The sequence below is a fragment of the Nipponia nippon genome, unplaced genomic scaffold (genome assembly GCF_047370975.1).
Source record: "Nipponia nippon isolate SJK-2023a ecotype South Korea unplaced genomic scaffold, ASM4737097v1 scaffold_11, whole genome shotgun sequence".
Lineage (NCBI taxonomy): Eukaryota > Metazoa > Chordata > Aves > Pelecaniformes > Threskiornithidae > Nipponia > Nipponia nippon.
Genome location: NW_028262302.1, coordinates 6,607,772 through 6,627,223, shown reverse-complemented (window position 1 = coordinate 6,627,223; position 19,452 = coordinate 6,607,772). Strand labels below are relative to the sequence as shown.

Genomic DNA, 19,452 nt, shown 5'->3' with positions numbered 1-19,452 from the left:
CCCAAGGCCCCCCCCAGGACATCCCCTCCCCCTCTCCCCGAAAAGGGGCCTTCTGAGCTCGTTTTGCTAATGTATTCTCAAACCAAATTAGGGGCTCTGACTCTCGGTGAAGTTCGTGAGTTAGTTGCCGCGATGCACTGAATTAAAGATACTATCTCGGACTCAAATCAGATTAGAGCCCACACACACACATGCAAAAGCCCACTTTCTAATCAATTTTATAAAGGGCCTTCAGCAGAGATACACTAATGGTATTGAGCTAAGATCTTTAAACTAAGTCTGCAAGAAGTCTGCGGAGATAAAACGCACACTGTATTAAAGAGAAAGCTCTTCACTGTGCCCTTCCCACCAAGAACCCTGTACACATTGGAAGAGCACCTCAAAACACAAAACAGCTCTCCTGAACCTAAGATATTCCCTCCTGTCCTCCTTTCTTGTCTTCCTCCTTCAGGCCTTTAAGTCCTTTCTCTCACTTGCTTCCCGTCAAGCTGCAGCAGAAGGGACCTGCACAGAGGGCAGAGGAGTCAGGGCACCTACAGAGCCCTGGTATGTTAGGGATTAGACATAATGAGAGCATGTGAACCCTTTTAGGCCTGTCCCATGAATCTGTAAGAAGGGGGCAAGGTGGACAATCAGCTGCCCGGGTTCAAGGCAAGGTCCTACTTCAACACAGGTGCCCTGCGGACACACACAAGACGCTGGGCACTGCCCTGGTGCTTGGCACATATAACTGGGATGCCACAACAGCTGCATCCTGACAGAGATGTCACTGAGTGTATGGTAGAGAGCTCCCTTTAGAAAGCAGCAGCTGCGCACACCTAGCATCTTCACATCCTTCTGTCCCAATCTCTCTTAGCAGTGGAAGTTCTCATCTGCGGCAGCACGTTTACCCCTCCGAAACCAACGTTCTGGTTTGAAACGTGGCACCCAGGAAAAGAAGAGCAAGAAGACGTAAGAAAAAAACGTTAGGTAAGATTGCCCACAGAAGGTGACTATGAAGGGGAGGCAGGAAAAAGTTTATAATAGAAGCTGCAATTGATGATTTAATAGCCCGTCTATTGCTCAGTCACCAACAACCCAAGAATAAAGCAATCTGTGAAAACTGTGGTTTTGCAAGGTTTTCTCTGTCAGGTTGGGGAGCAATATTCTGCTCTGTTTTGATATTTTCATTAAAAGCACCTCAAAATATTCCACACACATTAGAAAGCCCAATCTCAGAAACCAGCATCAGTCTTTATAACCATTTGCTTTCTAAGACACTGTTTCTAATAAAAGGATGATGAGAGGACACTTGCTAAGGTAACAGAAAATCTGTCTTAACAAAACTCACTTCAAAAATTGAAATTCCTCTTTAGCTATGAGGAAATATGCTGCTTACATCCTCAAAAGTTCTCAGATGATCAGAATGTTCCTTGTTTCCAAAACTCTGGTTGGCAAATTGAATTGTGACATTCTGCATACACAGCAGACCCCCCTCAAAATCCTGACAAAAATATATCCATTACAAAATAGACTTCTCTGACCAAAACTAGCCTAACACGCACACAAGCAAAACAACGCACTAGAAGAAACCACCTGAACTTTCACAGAGCCAGCCTTCAACAGAGGGAGCCTTCCCCTTGGTTTTCAGACAGGTGACAGTTCCTAGAGCTTGGAAGGACACAAGTGGCCTCCTGCAGCACAGAAAACCCCAACTGTGCCTTTTAAGGGGCTGCAGCAACAATTTTTGCTTACTGTTAGCACAGAACAGAGAGGATCGTAGGTACCTTTTCAGTGCAGAGCCGCATGCAGACCATGACTCGCAGCCTGCTACGCTCCTGCTTCATCTGCGTGGGTCAGAGTAAAACCTGTAGTTTGTATGAGCTGCTGCTCCTCCATATTTACTGCATGCGTGCATGCAGGATGTAATCCAAAGGCTGTATGAAACCAGCAAATGCCCTTCTGACCACAACCACCACCCCTATCAGTCAACCCCTCACCAGTTTCTCTAAACAAAGGGGACCTCAGGAAGAGAACTGTGGCAGATGCAGGGTCTGACTGTCCTACACAGAAGCCTTGCGGAGTAAAATTTCTCAGAGCTCAGATGGGCTCCACTTTCCCTGAGACAGCTTCAGGCCTCACACCACTGTGGAGTTTTACAATGGTCATGTGCTGACGATGACGCCAGTTTTCAATGCAATTAACCTTTCCAGTCTAATGAAATGGCTCTATTGGCTGCTGCGGCAGCAAGGAGCCCCTTGACTCTGGCAGGCTCCTGAGGATGGGTTATCAGGGTTGCAGAGCATTACTGCTCCACTTCTATTTGCAGGCTGCAGCTAATCGATGCCAGACCTGAAAGGAGTAGGCAATGCCAGCCCCAGCATCGTACTCCAGCATCATATTGATCCCTGGGAGAGGGGACTTGGGTCTGCGCCCATTGATCTGCTGTGTCACAGGCAGCGTTCTTCCAGGAACGTACCCCGGGCAGCAGAAGCACACAGCCAGGAGAAAGGGGAAAATTCCTCAGATAGGAAAACATAAGGGCTACCCCAGAGGTGATACGAAGGCAGGAAACTGCCCTGTGGCTTAGGAAGAACCAGATCTGGGATGGAGCCTCAGGCTTTTGTGCTGTTTTATTCTCCTTAGCTGAAATAAGACATGCCCCTCGGTGGGGGGTGACAACTACTGTACTGAGGGCTGAGAGTTTTGAGTCACTTTCCTCCTCTCTAGCTGTTGAGGTGTGGGAAGGGGGGGGGGGGGAAGGGTGGCATGCAAATCTGATATTACATGATAAGGCCCCAAACATGTGCTGCCTGTGGAGAGAGGGAGGAAGAAAACAACAGGGACCTTTGCCTCCCACATCAAGCCATGCTGTCAATACAGCCCACAGGGATTTCAGTCTTGGAGTTCTGGAGAAGTACAAACCTGACCCACATTTGCCTATGACTTTAACAGTCCCTGTTGAGATTTGCCCTGCAGTGCTCAGTCTATCGCACTTCTTTAATTTCAAACCTGCCACAGACATGTCCCCAAACTCAAGCATCCAAAATTCTAGAACCTAAATTACACCCTTGAAAAATTATTAAAATGGCTTTAAAATCAAGAAATTCTGCAAATAAAAAATGTTGTTTGTTTTCTGTGTCTGTTTCAGTTTTCTGGGTTACTTGCATGCTCTCAAGCCATGATGGGCCCCTCATGACAAGAAGGACATTGAGGTGCTGGCACATGTCCAGAGAAGGGCAACGAAGCTGGTGAAGGGTCTAGAGCACAAGTCTTATGAAGAACCTCTGAGGGAACTGGGGTTGTTTAGCCTGGAGAAAAGGAGGCTGAGGGGAGACCTTATTGCTCTCTACAACTACCTGAAAGGAGGTTTGCAGCGAGGTGGGGGTTGGTCTCTTCTCCCAAGTAACAAGCGATAGGACGAGAGGAAATGGCCTCAGGTTGCAGCAGGGGAGGTTTAGATTGGATATTAGGAAAGATTTCTTCGGCGAAAGAGTTGTCAGGCACTGGCATAGGCTGCCCAGGAAAGTGGTTGAGTCCCCATCCCTGGACATATTTAAAAGACGTGTAGATGTGGTGCTTAGGGACATGGTTTAGTGGTGGACTTCGCAGTGCTAGGTTAACGGTTGGACTTGATGATCTTAAAGGTCTTTTCCAACCTGAACGATTCTATGATATCAAACTTCCTTCTGCAATGCTGAGGGCAAGAAATTTGTGTTAAGAAACAAAACCATAACTGGTGCATCATTTCCAAAAAGAGGCCTCTTATCAAATATTGCAAGACTACAGACTCCTCCTTTCTCCATCTTTGTTTTCTTCTTTCAATAAAGCTTCCTTTCACTTGTATTGTTTAGCATGATTATTTTCACACACCTTCCTCATTCTTTTTTACAAACTGTTGCTGTATTTTTCAAATACCCAGTGTCTCTTTCAAACACAGATCTGGCTCAAATTTCAAAAATCACATAACCCCAGAGTGTTTTCAATGTTCCAGTGTGATAAAGATATAGCCAGGACCCATTCAGGACTCAGCTGCATGTCCTACCTGAAACTCTAGTTCCTTTTCATATACTCACTCATCGAAAAATAAAAAAAGGGAAGAAAAGCTACCAACCAGCTGGCCTTAGGGGCTTTGAGATGCGTTGTCCATGTGCACCTTCCACTGGGAGACTTTCTTGCTTTGTGTGTAGACCTCATGGAGCAGCATACACTTCCCACAGAACCTCAATATTGAAAGGCAGAGGGGCAGGGGACAGAACATGCATATGGAAGATGCATTGTGAAGAAATTTAATTCTTGTTAACATCTTTAACAATGCTGGGCTATGCACATTCTGCATGACATCCAGTAACATCTACTTCACCTGGAGGTCAGTTTGGAGCCTACCATTATACAAGATGACAATCTTCGGATGGAAATCACTAAGGTTTTTTGAACTTTTGGCTATAGGAAAGAGGAGTTGAAGAAACCTAGACTTCTGCACATGAAAGGACAAAGTCTTCCCGTATCTGGCATGTTCAGTGATGTCTCAATTCTCAAAGAGCAATTTCCTCCCCTATCATTACAGACCGTCACATTTTAGCTCTAGTGGGTGTTTCAAGATCGCTAGAACTGAATCCAACACAGGGAAAAGGATGTCCTACAACCCCAGCCAAAACACTTCATACACTTAGTGTTGCACTTCAGGGTCAGTGATGTGTGGTCCCATTTTCCCAGGAAATTGAGGGAAGGCTGCTGAATGGCACCCTGTCACAATAAAGGTAGGTGCTGCTGATGGTAGCAGTTTCCAGACAGGTGAAGATATAACATTAGTGTTGAAACCACAGCCATTAGCTGGTGAAAGAAGGAAGTAAAATTTCTGTTGCAGACACCACTAAGCTTTGCTTGGGTCTGAACAGAGCCGTACAGTTGCAGAGCACATCAGACAAATAGATGGTGAACAGAGACTATCTGAAGACTCTGAGTACAGAGATTTCCAGTGTCAGCCATCCACAGGTCTTCTTCTCTGGTACTGGTTCCAAGTAAAGTTTCCTTATTGGAACCTTCATTTTAAAGAGCCTTTGGCCACTCAGGTCCTAAATTTGAGAAGTAAAGGATGATACTGCAGAACTGCCCAGGAGATAAACCTGAATAGTAGCTTTGCCCTGCTTACTGACCTGGGAAGTAATTAACCCATCAATATTGCCCTTCTTCAAGTTACAAAGCTTCCCAGAATAGCAGAGGCACATCGCATTCACATTGGTAGAATTCAAAAGCTTTAACTCAACCAATCTGGGGCAAAGCAACACTGCAGATGAGGGAGAGGTCTGGCTGAGGTGAGAGGAGAAACAAACCTTCAGTGGCTCAAAAAGGCATGTGATGCAGTCCTGGGAAGCCCCGGATTTCACTAATGAGACAGAGCCAACCCAGAAGAAGATGGAAACAGCGGGAGATGGGGTAGAAGAGAAATTAACTCTCTGAAGACTCAAAAAGGCGGCAGAAAAGAAGAACAAAAAAATAGGTTCCGCTAACTGTAAATCAAAGGTAATCTAGATCAGACTGCAGCAGATCTGCCTCAAAAGGAGACGGTCAACAGGTAAGCAAGAAAAACACTTTGTCCTTTATGACTTTGGCACAGAGTATGAATAGAGGCAGGGCACAGACAGTGTGATATAGATGCTGCCAAGGTAAAAAGGTCTCTGAAATCAGTGCTTATGCTTGCAGTGCAATACACAGAGACCTCCTCTCAAAGAAGGGTATTTTCCAGAACTACAAAATGTGCTTATCTCCAATATCTGAGTGTGCAAATCAAGACTGACACGTGCAGTGTAAGTTTCTATATACACATATAGGAACACGCTTGGAAAAGAGGCAAAGAGGTCTCCGCCATTCACCTAAAAAGTGTGTGTCAAGGTAGAACTGATGCATTTGCACAGCACATAAGTTTTCATCTTGGCTACAGAAATTCAAACTAAAGGGCTCGGCACATGGCTGCCCATCTTCAGGAACTTCCTTCCCACCAATGCAAAAATGGACAACAATCTAATTTGTGGGATGGTGACTGGGACAAGGCAGGTTGTATTATTGAAGGCGTTATTCTCATTATAAAAGCACTTCACAGACCCAAAGTGTTAGGCACTGTACTATGTATTAAATATCTGTCTTTGTCTGTAAGAACTTGCATTCCAAAGGCAGACTAAAAGAAAGAAAATGTTTCGATGCACAAGTTACAGGAAGGGGAGAGACTCAGAGACTTGAAGTGTTTGCTCAGTTCACCTAGGGAGGTTATAGAAGAGCTGGGAACTGGGCTTCAATCCTGATCCCAGCTTTAGACCATCCACCCTCCTTAAGAAAAAGAAAGTGGGAGAGCAGCTTAATCACAGGAATTACTTTGCATGTTTCCAAGAGCTATGGATGTACTTCATTTATTGGTAGGGACATAATACCAAAGAAAAAACAATCTCTTCTTAACAAAAAGACCACCAACAAAAAACCCCGTTCACATCTGCAAAATCTTTTCAATTTGCTCCAAAACTTATAGTATAAGTACATTTGAAGAGTTTTCAGGATTTTACTTCCTTCATGATATATGTTTGGTTTGATTTTGTTTCATTTAAGAGAAGGGTAGTTTTCTCTCAGAAATGATAACTATGCAAAGAGAACTCTGTTTCATTTCAGCACAGCGAGGAAAAAAAAATCAATTTTCTCAAGTTAAAATTTTACCACTTCCTTGGGGGAAAAAAAAAAAAATGTCATAGAGATAATCCCCACTTATTGGGAGCACGAACCAGACAGCAGAAGGAAGTCCTGGACAGGAGAAACATCTAATTGAGTGTCTGCAGGAGAAGGAAGGAAACAGGGAAAGGTTCCCTCGGCCAGGCCAGAAAGCATTAACTCCACACTCTGTGAGCACCACAGCTAGGGTTTGGGGAGTCTGTGCTGCCATCTTCAGGGATGCTCTCATCTTTCTGTGACCCAAAATTGCAAACGAAGGAATACAAAAAGGGGAGAATTTCCACAAAAAGTAAGAAAGAGAAAAAGGAGAGATCAGCTCCACTCTTTTCCCTCCAAGATGGCTAGTTGCCTTGTCTTGACTAGCTCATGGAGAATCATGGAAATTAAAACTGGGAAAGCCAAATAAATCCTGCCTAGTCCACATGCATGCCTAGACTGCAGTAAAGCTAACTAATCATTGGTGTTTAGCCCTGTCTGATTTCTCTCTCCTCTTCTAATCCAGAGTGGGATTGGGTGATTATTCACTGAGCCTCGATGGCAGATGCTCAGTAGATGCTAACTAACCATCTCCTTTACAAAGCAATTTCAAAGAGACAGAGTGAAAGACCCTGACCCCTTCCCACAGGGCTGAATTAAAATGAAACAGTTAATTGTGTGCCCACAGGGTTCTCAAAGCCCTGTTTTGCAAGAACAAATTACAGGTATTCCAAAAACTCATGTATGTATTATTCTTCCTCAGACAAAACAGCAAGATTTGAGATGCTGTGGGGATATGTGCTGCGTAATAACGAAGGTAAATTGAAGAGGACAAAACAGCTTCTCCTTGTTTCTGACCTAGGCGATGCGTGCATATCTGGAATCATTCTGAAGTGCCTTTTGATGTGTGCAACTCTCCCTTTTTTTCACTACAACCTATTCCACATTGCTATGAATTCTTTGCCTCTTCTCTGAGTTCTTACCTTGTTACACATACCTTACATTTTTCAAATTGCTTTACGGGCTTTTGGCCACAGGGCCCTCATGGATCAAATATTGCACAACAAAATACAACCCATTAATACTGTGTTTTCAAGTTGAAAATCATGTCTGTTCCCCAGCTGCTATGCTGAGACAGGACTTTCTTTGCTGGTCATAACGCTGACTGAATGGGAACCGTATTCTTCAGATCTCTCTTGCCCTCTGGCCTCACTATCCCCACACCCTCAGTGACTGCTTCATCGTCTCAATTCATCTAAATGACAAAATAAGAAATAATGTTTTTATTCAAATTAAGGACTAAGTATTTGCTCCTACATAGGTCAGTATAATCGCTGAAGGTTACAGATATGAAACAGTACTATTGTGTTTTATTAATAATAACAACCCATTTTTGTTTAAAGCTTTTGGCTTTGTATTTTATTTCACCTAGGATACAGTTATTACCTCACAAAATGGAAGAGTTCCTTTTTTATCCACTCAGGTCATTGCAAAAAATATATTAAAAAATGATGATTTACGGGGAATAAGAAGCAATGTGCAGCATCTTTCAACCACAAGGACTTCAAACTGCTACTCAAAATTGTACGCACATTAAGAGATCGTTTCATCCCATCTCTGAAGCCTAATGCAGCAGCTCTTCTGCAGCGTACAGCCAGAGTTCAAGAAGCGAAAAAAGAATTGTCCTATTGAAACTATAATGGAAAATAAGGAACCATGTAAATGTCTGAGCTGAAATTAATCAGAACATCAGTATCCACCAAATAACCTATACTGCAATGCCACAATGGGTGCCAGGGGGACAGAGACAACCCTGGTGCCAGGTTGAGGTGCCAGCTCTCAGAGCAAAGAATTTTTCATCAGCAACACCAGCTCTTGCCCTGCCTTCCACATTTGCTTGCTTACCTCCTGCTCAGCTTTGCTAACCTGTAAGAACAGTCAGGACCACAATTTAGCGTAAGTGTGAACGAAAGAGGAAGGAGAAAGTAAATGGTTCTCTCCTAACTGTGGAGACTCTTACTAAAAGAGGTGACTGAACAGAGTAGAAAGCTGTCCCTTTGCTGATGGATTATTTTAAAGCCATTCCACAAAATTTAATAGATAGTCTCTTCTCACATTGTCCTGGCCCTTTCTGTGATCCATCACATGCACTCAGCTTGGTCCATCTGTTTTGCCCTTCTTTCAAACACACACCTGCCTTCCCCCATGGCATCCCTCACTTCAGTCAACCAACTGGCTGACACTGCCTTGCAGCCAGTGCCTGTGACACATCCCTCTGCAAGACCTACGTCTACTGAAAACACTGGCGGAAAGCAACTCACTCATGATGGGCGAGATGTGCAACAAAGGACTCACGCTCTGTCTTTTCAAAATCTTTACAAAACATAAATGCACTCACAGTCTATAAAATTGGACAGATTGGTTTTCTTTTCCCCAGTGCTGGCCTGTTGCTGCTCTGGGGGAAAGAACAGAGCTAGCAAATCCTTCATCTTCTCAGCTTTCTGATCGCTGCCTAGGTGCCTTCTCTGCTGATACCTTTCCTTTCCCTATTCATGCCACACTTTCCAGGGCAGTCCTGTGTTTCACTGCACCTCTAATAGCAGGTAGCACACCGCAGCCTGGGCCCTAGGAAGAAGCATTCCCCATATTGTCCTGGAGTGAACCTGCAAATCTGCTGCTCTGTGCCTCCAAACCTCTGCGACTGCTCCCAAAAGGAGCTGCGGAGGCACTGGGGAGGTGTGGGCACACCGAGCATGTGGATGCTGCTGCAGAGGAAGGTACGAAAGGCAAGCTCCGGAGGTAATAGCAGTGGCTACTGCAGGCCACCGTGGAGGAGCATGAACAGAGCCGGCAGGAGACAGCTTATCCGTGCTGTGCTTTGGTCTATGCAGTAATCTCAGCCTCTCACTTTCATGAGTGCTAAATTCACACAAAAATGTTTTTTTTAAAACCCACCACAGGCGATTAAGCTGTGATCTAGATTAATTAGCTGCCATATTTCATTTTTAAAATCAGAACTGGCCTGTGCTGACACCAGGGAAACTTATAATATTTTTATTCGTACCTAACGGCCTCTGATTTTTCACACTGCCTAGAACTAAACGGCTGCTCCCAGCCTCACTTACCCATGCCAGGCAGCTGCCTGCACCCACTGCTGGAAGCAATTCTGCTGCACCCCTGGGGATGGGTGGTAGGCTGAGGGTGGGGGACCAGGGATCTCCTAATGAAAGTGCTGACCCCGGTGTAACCCACGTGCCCCAAGTAGCATTGCTTCAGTGTTGAAAACAAAAGATTGATGAATTGTATAATGTACTTTTACTGCTGCTAATTTTTCTGAGTGCTGCTGTTTGGTGTCTTCTGGAAGCTAACAGGCCCCTTTGGCCACAAAACAATATTAACTCCATCCCAGCAGCTGGGCTGCTGGAGGCAAAAGATGTGTCCTTGCTCCCCAAGTGATAAGCAAATGTCAGAATGCACATCAGGGAAAGGACACATCTGACGGAGGCTCAGCATCACTGCATGGAAACATGGTTCACCATCTACCTCCTATTCCTGTAGAGATCTTTCACTTTGCACCTTTAAATCCCTGTAGAAAGCAGGGGATAGACAACAACCTTGTTTAAGCAACGTCATGGACGGGCTGTTCCTAAACTAATTTCTCAGGAACTATACTCTCCTGTCCAGCACCATGTTGCTCCCTGTCCATTAAAACTGTAGCTCCTCAGAGCAAATGCGGTTCAACCCACCTCCACAAAATACCTTTCAGTCTTGATGACACTTATTTAAATACACGTTGGCTCCATAACCCCAATACCAAATCTACATCGCCCGCTGGAATCAGGAATTCTCTCAGGGACTGAATATGTTCATTCAGCAAGTTCACACTCCTGTTAGGTTGTTTTATGTACTGCCTTTACAGAAGGAGTCCTAACAGCACCCTCCTCAGGCCAAGGAGATGCTCCGAGACTCAGTTCAGCAAGAAGCACCTCCTGCAACCAAGATGAAGCTTCACGGGAGATATCCTTGCTTGCTTTAGTACAGATGGACACACACAAGAGGTGTGTAAAGGGTGCATGCATAAGGCACACAGGTGAGGTAGCAAATCCATTTACGCCAAGAAGTTGGAGATAGACACCATGTAATTCTCCATATGTTCATTAGCATATAAAGTATTTATATGAAATACCAATGCAAAGTATTCCTCAAAAACAGGTAAACCACAGAACCTTCCTTTCCTTCTCCATCTCTGTGTACACCTGCTAGAGCAAGGACTGCACAAATGTTCCACCAGAACACGAACTACAAAGCAATGCCATCAGCCCACGAACTTCTCAAGCACAAGAGGTGTTGCCATGCGCTGTTCTCTGTTCCCTCCCTCCCACTTACCAGAAAGGACTTCAGATAAAAATAAAAGTTGGGAGAAAGTGAAACCATCTCCTGCACCACGACTGCCAAGAGCCAACAAGGAGGCAACAGGTATGCACCCTGTAGTCCTGCAACACAGCCCAAAGACTAGAAACCAAATAGCCAGCAGCAGCCAGTAGAACAGGCCGGAAGAATTTTTAAAATTGGTTGGTGGTCCCCAGTTCCCCCCTTTTCCAGCTCACTGACTGTGAGCTTTTTCTCCCAGGGATATTCTATAATATCTCTATTACAATGAAAAAGGTCAGCTGAGTTTTAACTTCTTCCACACGAAGCCGATGTTGCTCTGACTTACCCCAACTGATTCATAGGACTCCACTGCCATCCCACCTCACAGCAACGCGCCATTCCTGCCTTCTGCGCTCCCTTGGAGCAGAAGTGCAGCACAATGCTAATGTGCATCTTCCTTCTCTAGTTGCAGGGATGCTAAACACGTTGTAATAAATCTCCTCATCCCAAGAGAACAGTTCTCTTCTTTCTTCAGGCCCCATGACATTATACACAGCAGCTCTTTCCAATGTCAAAAGCTCCATTTCAAAGCTCCTCTGCCCTCTGAAATATCCTGCTGCCCTATGCCTCATCACCTCTCCCCAGTGCAATTTGCTCCCAGCACCACCTGGCTTTCAGGTTCCCCACAAGGGGTGCAGGAGGCAGGCTCTGCTTTCAGCCAGTGACAGGGGCCAGGATAGGGCCGTCAGCTGGAAGGGACCTGTGCGTGTGCAGGCTTTACATATGTGCCTCTTCCTCACCTCACAAGGATGTTGCTGAAAACTGTCACCTTCTAGCACAGAGACAAAACAAGACAGTCTGCAAATCGGAAGGAAAGCCCATTTCCAGTCCAGTGGCCATACAGTGCATACTGAATTAAAAAGCTGGGAGAAAAACAAAGCACTAGTTTTGCAAGGTCTGACCCCAATTTTTAAGCAAATTCTTGTTCAATTTTAGCAACAGAAACCTATGCATGGCTAGCAAAATCTTTCTTCCTCCTCTGTGATCTCTCCTTCTCCTAAAGCTGTTGTATTCAAATTCCAGCTTTCTGCAGGAAGAAATGGCTGTGTGTTTTCAGTGTATGTTCAGTAAGTTAAACGGGAAAAGTGGTGAGAAATAGATGTTTCCTACCATGCTTCAGACAGAAACCTTAGTACACAGCAAGACATAGCCACAGTGACCGGACTGCTGTCCTCGGCTCTTCAGCCACCATCACTCCGTCACAGTCTGATCTCGAGCTCCATGACACAGGTTCTACCCTTGCTTGTCTTTCCTCCAGCTCACCATCTCCAACCAAACACAGCTGCAACAGTGTCCAGTGGAAGTATACTGTTTACAATCCAAAATGCTCAAGATCATTCTGAACCATCAACTCTTCTTTGGACCTCTTGTCTAGAGCAGTAGAGTATTGCCTAGCATTGCTTTTTGCATTTCCTTGCAGCATCAGAATTCTCAGGATACTATAGAATCAGATGGTGCTAAACTTATATTTCCTACCCACAGGAGAATATCAGGGAGGTTTTGCTTAAGGCACAATTTGTTACATTTGCCTTCTACTTTTTCTTGATTTTATCTATTGCTATAAAGCTGCAATTGCTGCTCAGCTTAATGGCATTATATAGATACCTTAAAAGGAGCTTGAAAACAGAGTCAGGTCTCTTCTTCCCAGCTATCTTGTTCCAGTCTTCTTCCTCCTTTGCACAGGCCACCTTCTTCCATGGGTTTCATCCTCATAGATTTGGCAAAGGACATTCTCATCTGGAGCTCTCTGGAATTCTCCACATGTTGGAATGCTTCTTTGGAGTCCTGCTTTACTCACCTCTGCTGTGTTTTTATCCCAATAATATTCTTTGCAACTTCAGCGAGTTCACACTTCACCTTCTCTCACACCTCATTTGGCATTTTGTCCTCTGTGCATTTTAGCAATGCATCAAACTGCTCCCCAATTACCACTATGTAGCCTTCTCCAACATACTCCAAATTATTCCCAAAGGGCTGAAAGAATCATTTTATGCATTAGAAGCACGAAACCTGAACTCTGAAAGAAGCAGCTGGTGATCTGAGGCACTAACAGCACCTGGCAGAGTTTTACAGAAGGAAAATGACTAGTTTCTGCCCTTCCCATACAAAGCTTTAGTCCTCCCCCCGCCGCTCCCCACTTCAATATGATTTCTTATATTAGTTCCAGGTAATATCTTCCTCTACTGTGAATGTTGAGCTGAATGGCCCAATATTAATCTTGTGCCAGTTTTACACTGGTGTATCCCATCTGATTTTCACAGTTACTTGTCATTTACACAAGTAAACATGACAGCAGATTCAGATCCAAAGTACCTTAGAAGACAGTTTTAAAAAGCAAGTTCCCAAACGTGCTCAACACTTGTAGATGGTTTCTTCATCTTGTGGCTTCTGCTTGTCTAGATTCCCATATAAATTCTTAACACCAGCTTCTTCCTTCAACAACAGTGACAGCATTTCATGGTTGTTAGTTGCTCTCAGAAGATGAAGTAACCTGATAGAAATTACCGATGGCTGCGAGTGAAACAGAACCTGTTAGCACAGTAGTTGCTCCTAGAAGGCAGCAAGTACTGACTACATTATTACAGGCAGAAGGTTTTCTATCACAGTAGAAGTCATTTTAATATGGCATCTTCCTCAAAGATTTTTCTCTACGGCTATTAAAGCTTTTTTTCCCTGGTTCAGTAGTCCACATCATGAACAGTGTCAAGTCTTTATCCTAACTCTCACACTGGTGACGTACCAAAGATACAGTGAGACCACTCAGATGTCATTCTCCCAGAAGAAACCAGAGACAATGAGGACTGAGGACAGCGGTCAATATAACGGCAACCCCCGAATGAGTGGACTGTTCCCTGTTAAATCTGCATTTAATTGCTGCTCACTGCTATTCATTTAACCTGTTAAGAATAGAACCCTGATAAACCAGCTACTGACTAAGAAAAAGATAAAGAGGATATCTGAAACAAACACCTCTACGTATTCCTCATAGTGTGATATGGACAAGCTATACTCTAGACCAGATGAGAAATTCCTGTATCTCCTGATTAGACACAATAGATGCTCTTGATGAACCAATTGTGAATTTAAGACAACATACCTGTCATTCTTAACTCAGGCTGCAAGAGCCCAGCAATTCAGATCGCCATGACACAGTTATACTCCCAGCTGTCAGTCACCTACAAAAGTGACATCAAGATACACTGCCAGGGTACCAGGTAGGGGATACTTCTCCTCCACAAAGGTTTCACCTAAATGTATCTAAAATTTCTATGTGTCACTTTATTAGAAAGAGACTGACAAACTAGATGGAATTTTAAGACACCATAAAATGGTTGGGTAAACTCAAGTATGAAGAAAAAAACTCAAGGGGCACAACGCGAGGGAATGAACTGAAACAGAGTAGGGTCTGTCTGAACATCAGTAAACACTTTTTCACTGTGAGGGTGACCGAGGACTTGCACAAGATGCCCAGAGAGGTTGTGGAGCCTCCCACGTTGGAGATATTCAAAAGCCATCTGGACATGGTCCTGGGCAACCGGCTCTAGGTGGCCCTGCCTGAGCACGGGGCTGCACCAGATGACCTCCAGAGGTCCCTTCCAACCTCAACCATTCTGCGATTGTATGAGAAAGCAAGAGACTGCTTTATTTAGGAAACAGCGTGCAAATGCACAAAAGACTCATAAAGACAGTTATATATTTCCCAAAGACTGCATGAAACTCATATAGGAAACACTACGGTTTCTCTTTCCTCATCAAGCTTCTTTACCATGAGATCTCCACAGATGGTGGATATGGTGACAGCATCCAAACATATACTAGTAAGATGCAGAAGGGAGTGTGCAGGGTAGATCCCGTTAGGGATGACGGAGAGCCTCCCTGGAGGCTCCCCAAGGTCCATAAACATGGAAACTCTCTCTTAATGCAGTAATGAGAGCACTGCCAAGATGCCCAGGAGAAACTCGGATGTACTTTTTAGAGGACAAAGTAATTTGAACGTTTCTGAAGAGATGGCTCGTGAAAAGAAAGGTGCGATGGCTGCTCTCCAGACAGGCCCTGCAGCCCCTTCTGCAGCAGTGAGGTGCCCGGCGCACTGTCGGTGGAGCCCTGCAGATGGCTGCAGAGCTCTTCCAGCTCCTACCTGCGCTGGAGCAATGGGCAGGTGGAGGCAAAGCCACTGGCCAGTCCCCCACTGAAGGAAGCAAAACTATTCTCCTTTCAAAAGAAGGACACTTCTCTCTATGCTGCCTTTATTTCTACCCAAATCTAACAGCCAGTTGCCTGCAGGCTGAATGTGACTGTCTTTAACCTCCCAAAGATCCTGCGTTTGCAAGTTTTCCTACGACAGCTGAAAGACGGAGATGCTGCAGCTCTTAAGCGTGACAGCGAAACCCTCTTACAGGAGAAGAATTTGTCGCTCAAGATACTTTTCTCACCACGGCTCTGTAGTCCTAAGAAGCTCTTATGGAGCAGATATTTGAAAAGATTTATCCATTCCTCCTCTTGCCCATGGCAGCCATACTCTCTTCCTCCCTTCCCCAGACCTCCACCTAACTGTGCTGAATGGCTGTCTGGTGCAGAAGAGCAGCCTTCTTCCTACACCCCATGTCAGGCTCAAGCACTGTCCCTGAAGCAAGCCACCTTTGTCCCTCAGCCTCCCTTAAACTCTAGCTTTAGCTCTGAACCCTTTTTAAAAAAAATGAGATCTCCATCACTCTGGATGCCCTCATTCCCCTGAAGCCATGTCTCCTACTTCCTTCTCCTCCTCTCCAGTGTTACACAGCAGATCTATGTAGGGACAGGGTCAGGTTTTGCATCACAAAATTTTGGGTGCAAATCCTTCCTTTATCTCAAGCAGATCACGAGTTTCTCTGTGCCAACTTTCTATCAGTTACGTGCTCAGAGTGCAGGATAGCCTGATGTCTGTACAGGCCTCTCACCGCACCACTCCCCACCACAGGCATGCTGACGCTTGGTGGAATTCGGTGCCCAAGTCACATCGCCTTCCTTGAAAATCCCAGCTGCAGTAAGGCAGCATGAACCTTTCCTTTACAGTGTGTATTTACCTGGTCCCTTTTCAATCTACACATCTGCATGAAATAAATTATCTCCTAAGAGGGAGTCAAGAACTTACAATAGACACCAGCCGCCCAACCTCTTTTAATCCATCCAATATTAGACTCGTTAGTCATCAGGATAACAATCCTATTTGCAAATCAGCTGCCTTTATCAGATAACCAACGGGACCTAGTACAATACCTATTAGCCCAACAACATCACCACCAAGATATATAACTGCTTCCGTACAAAAACCTTTCTTCTAATCCTTCTTAAACTCAACAAGACTGATTGGTTTTTATTATTCATGAATTAATTTTTAACTCTTAGTCCAACGGGGGAATTGAATCTATAACATTTTTCAGAGACTGAAGCAAAGTAATAGTATGTTGAAAAAGCAGGTCAGCAAAAAGCAGGTATTTTTTCTTCTTTCAACCAACAATTAAAGGCGGGGGGGGGGGCTGCATCTGTTTTTCCCTAAACATCTGAGGAGAAAATTCTAAGGAAAATTAGTGTATTAAAACATGTAAAAATACCACATCCCTGTAAGAGCTTTTGCTTTTAGTTTCATAATTATGTTACTTAAAAAAGGCTGTGGAATTAAATTTTTTCATATTTTTTAAATAAGTCCATGTTAGAACAGGAACTCAAGAGGGGAAATTTTGACAGAGACAGGCCGTATTATTAGAGAAGTAACGATCATAGGCAGTCATTAGGGCTTATAGAATCCTCTGCAATGACAGTCCCCTAGCTGTAATTGCTAGAGGAAAAGGAACTGCTCTGTTTAAAAAAAAAAAAAAAAAAAAAAACAACACACCACCAAACCCTTCTAAAAGAATAAAAAGAGAATGGTCAGAAACACTGTAGGTGTTGAAATAAAAAACGAAAGTATCTCATCGTCAAATAACTTTCTAAGCAACGGGTTTCATTAAGGGGAAGCCTTCGAAAACAAAAATCACATTAAAAAGAAAAAAAGAAGAAATAAAAGTTTCTAAAATAACCAAAAACTAAACAAAAAGAAAAAAAAGACATTCCAAACCACTGACTTTTCTGGCTATAGCACACGAGCCCAGCTTTATCTGGACAATGTTATAGCTGGATCTATGTTCTGCACGCCATTTTTCAAGTTCCTCTCTGATACTTTATTTAAAGAAAATCTCTGCTCATCTTTAAAAATCACAAATTCCAATATGCATTGATTTATAAACAGAAGGTCTAACTGCAGTTGTTCAGTAGCACCTAACCCTATATAACCCATAATTATATATGTTCCAAGAGAAAAAACAATTTTTTTAAGCACAAATGTTACATATATTTGTACAGCATTCTACATTGACAGAACACCTTCTCTGCAAGGCTATCAACAGATTTACAAACTTTAATTAACAAAGACAGAACAACCTTGTGATAAAGACAGACACACCTATCCTTATTTTTTTTATACATTTATACACGCATACACACACAGAAATACGCAACCATATGAAGAAAGGTTTGCATATGCGTACAAAGAGATATTGTATAGATAACTGTTTAAGTGAAACAGTACACTATGCAATATCAAATGAACAAGTGGCTATATATAAAATTATATATTCATATACATGTGCATTCTGTTAATTTATAGTATGTGCACATGTATTTAAAAATAAGTGTGCACACACACATCCTGATATACATCCATCCATGCACTTACAGATCTGTATGCAAGAAAACTGTTTCTCTTGTACTTTGACTCATTCTAATCCTCTACAGCGTGCTTGGTGCCGCTACGCAACTTGTGTCAATTATTGCGAAGGAGACGCATCTGGCATCATCTATGTAAAGTAATACATATAGACACATCGATACACTTAACCATCATTTTCAAGAAGTCATATTTGCTACACTCTATTAAGGCAAAAAGAACCCACAATAAGTAAAGTCAACATCCTTCACAAAGCCCAAGCACTGAAATGCAGGTTCCCATGGCGGGATTTCCTTGGCTATAAAAGTGAGTCTCGATTGTATCAGACAGCTGTGGCCCCCTCCCTGCCCCAGTCCCTGGTTAGGCCGCATCATAGGCTGCACATCATCGCTTGGAAGTCGCTGCTTAATACGGTGAGGTGTACGGAGAGCCTTGATCCAGCCAGATACCTTTGCGCTACCGAAGAATCCGAAAACAAAAACTGCCTACTAAAGAGAGTCAGGCAAAAGGCACCAACGTTTTTAGTTTCATAGGAGAACATTTCCAGCATCTCCCTGTACCATCACCTCCTTCATCTACAAAAATGACCAAAAAAACCTCATCAACAGAAATACAAAAACTATGAAGAAACTGAATTAAACTCTTTGAGATAAAAGTAGAAGCAATATCATGTATGTCTGAAAAGGAGCTGAAGGAGGACTGAATTTGTGTGTGCTAAAGAATTAAATCGCTCTTCTTCCTCTACAGCACTTTCTGAACTGTTAAAACTAGATAGCAATCACATGCCATACGCAGTCCAGAAATAAAGAAAAATAAACCAACAGCATCTCCTCAAAATTTCTGTATAAATCAAAGATTGTTTTAAAAAAATAAAAAGCAAAGTACAAAGAAAATGTACACATTGAAAATGCGTATCGACTAATTCTGGTTATGTGCACCAAAAAAAAAATTCTAAACCAAATACCTGAAATCAGTAACACCCTATGTTCTCCACTGCTATGTTGCCACATCTGCGAAAAACTCATCTAGGTAAGTGTAATTTCTTAAATCGGGAAACAAATGATATGTTTGAGAATGAGAAACTTCTCAGATTGACTGAATAAAAACAAAAACAACACAGAAGACTTTAGAAAAATACAATCTGTTGAAGAATAATTCTTTAGTATCCTTATTTTCAGATGTTTAATTTTTTAATATATAAAATGGTGTAAATCTCAGTGAGAAATTTGGTTTGTAATCATTCATGTCAGCACATTTAAAAAAACGTACTTGCGGCAACTGATGGAAAATCATATTTCTGTCTTATTTTCACCCAAGTGCTTACACATTCTTAAAATGATCATTTCCATATGCAAAATCATAACAGGAGAATTGAACATTTTCTTAAAGCTGTTCTTTTGACCTTTCTCTTGAGTAAAAGGACAGCGAGACAATACACTCACCAGCATTGTTCACAGTGACGGCTCCATCGCCGGAGATTGAGGGCCATTATTACTAAAGGGAACTTTAAAGTGCCAGAAGAAAAAGGGGGAAAAATTAGAAAATAACACTTCTAAATATGCTTTATGTACAAAAAGCCTTTCAGAACAGTAGATGCAGAGCAACAAGAA

General features: G+C 43.2%; 1 protein-coding gene across 4 annotated transcripts in view; it reads right to left on the bottom strand.

Moving 5' to 3' along the window:
• The window catches only part of ESRRB (estrogen related receptor beta), a 148,258-nt gene that overhangs the window by 62,816 nt on the left and 65,990 nt on the right, over positions 1-19,452 (bottom strand). Inside the window, exon 1 of one of the 4 annotated variants that reach the window (XM_087747381.1) lies at positions 19,285-19,346. The exons of the other annotated variants lie outside the window; for them this stretch is intronic. The gene's annotated coding sequence lies outside the window, so the exon portion shown is untranslated. Of the gene's footprint in view, positions 1-19,284; positions 19,347-19,452 lie in introns of those variants that run through there. 4 annotated transcript variants of the gene reach the window in all.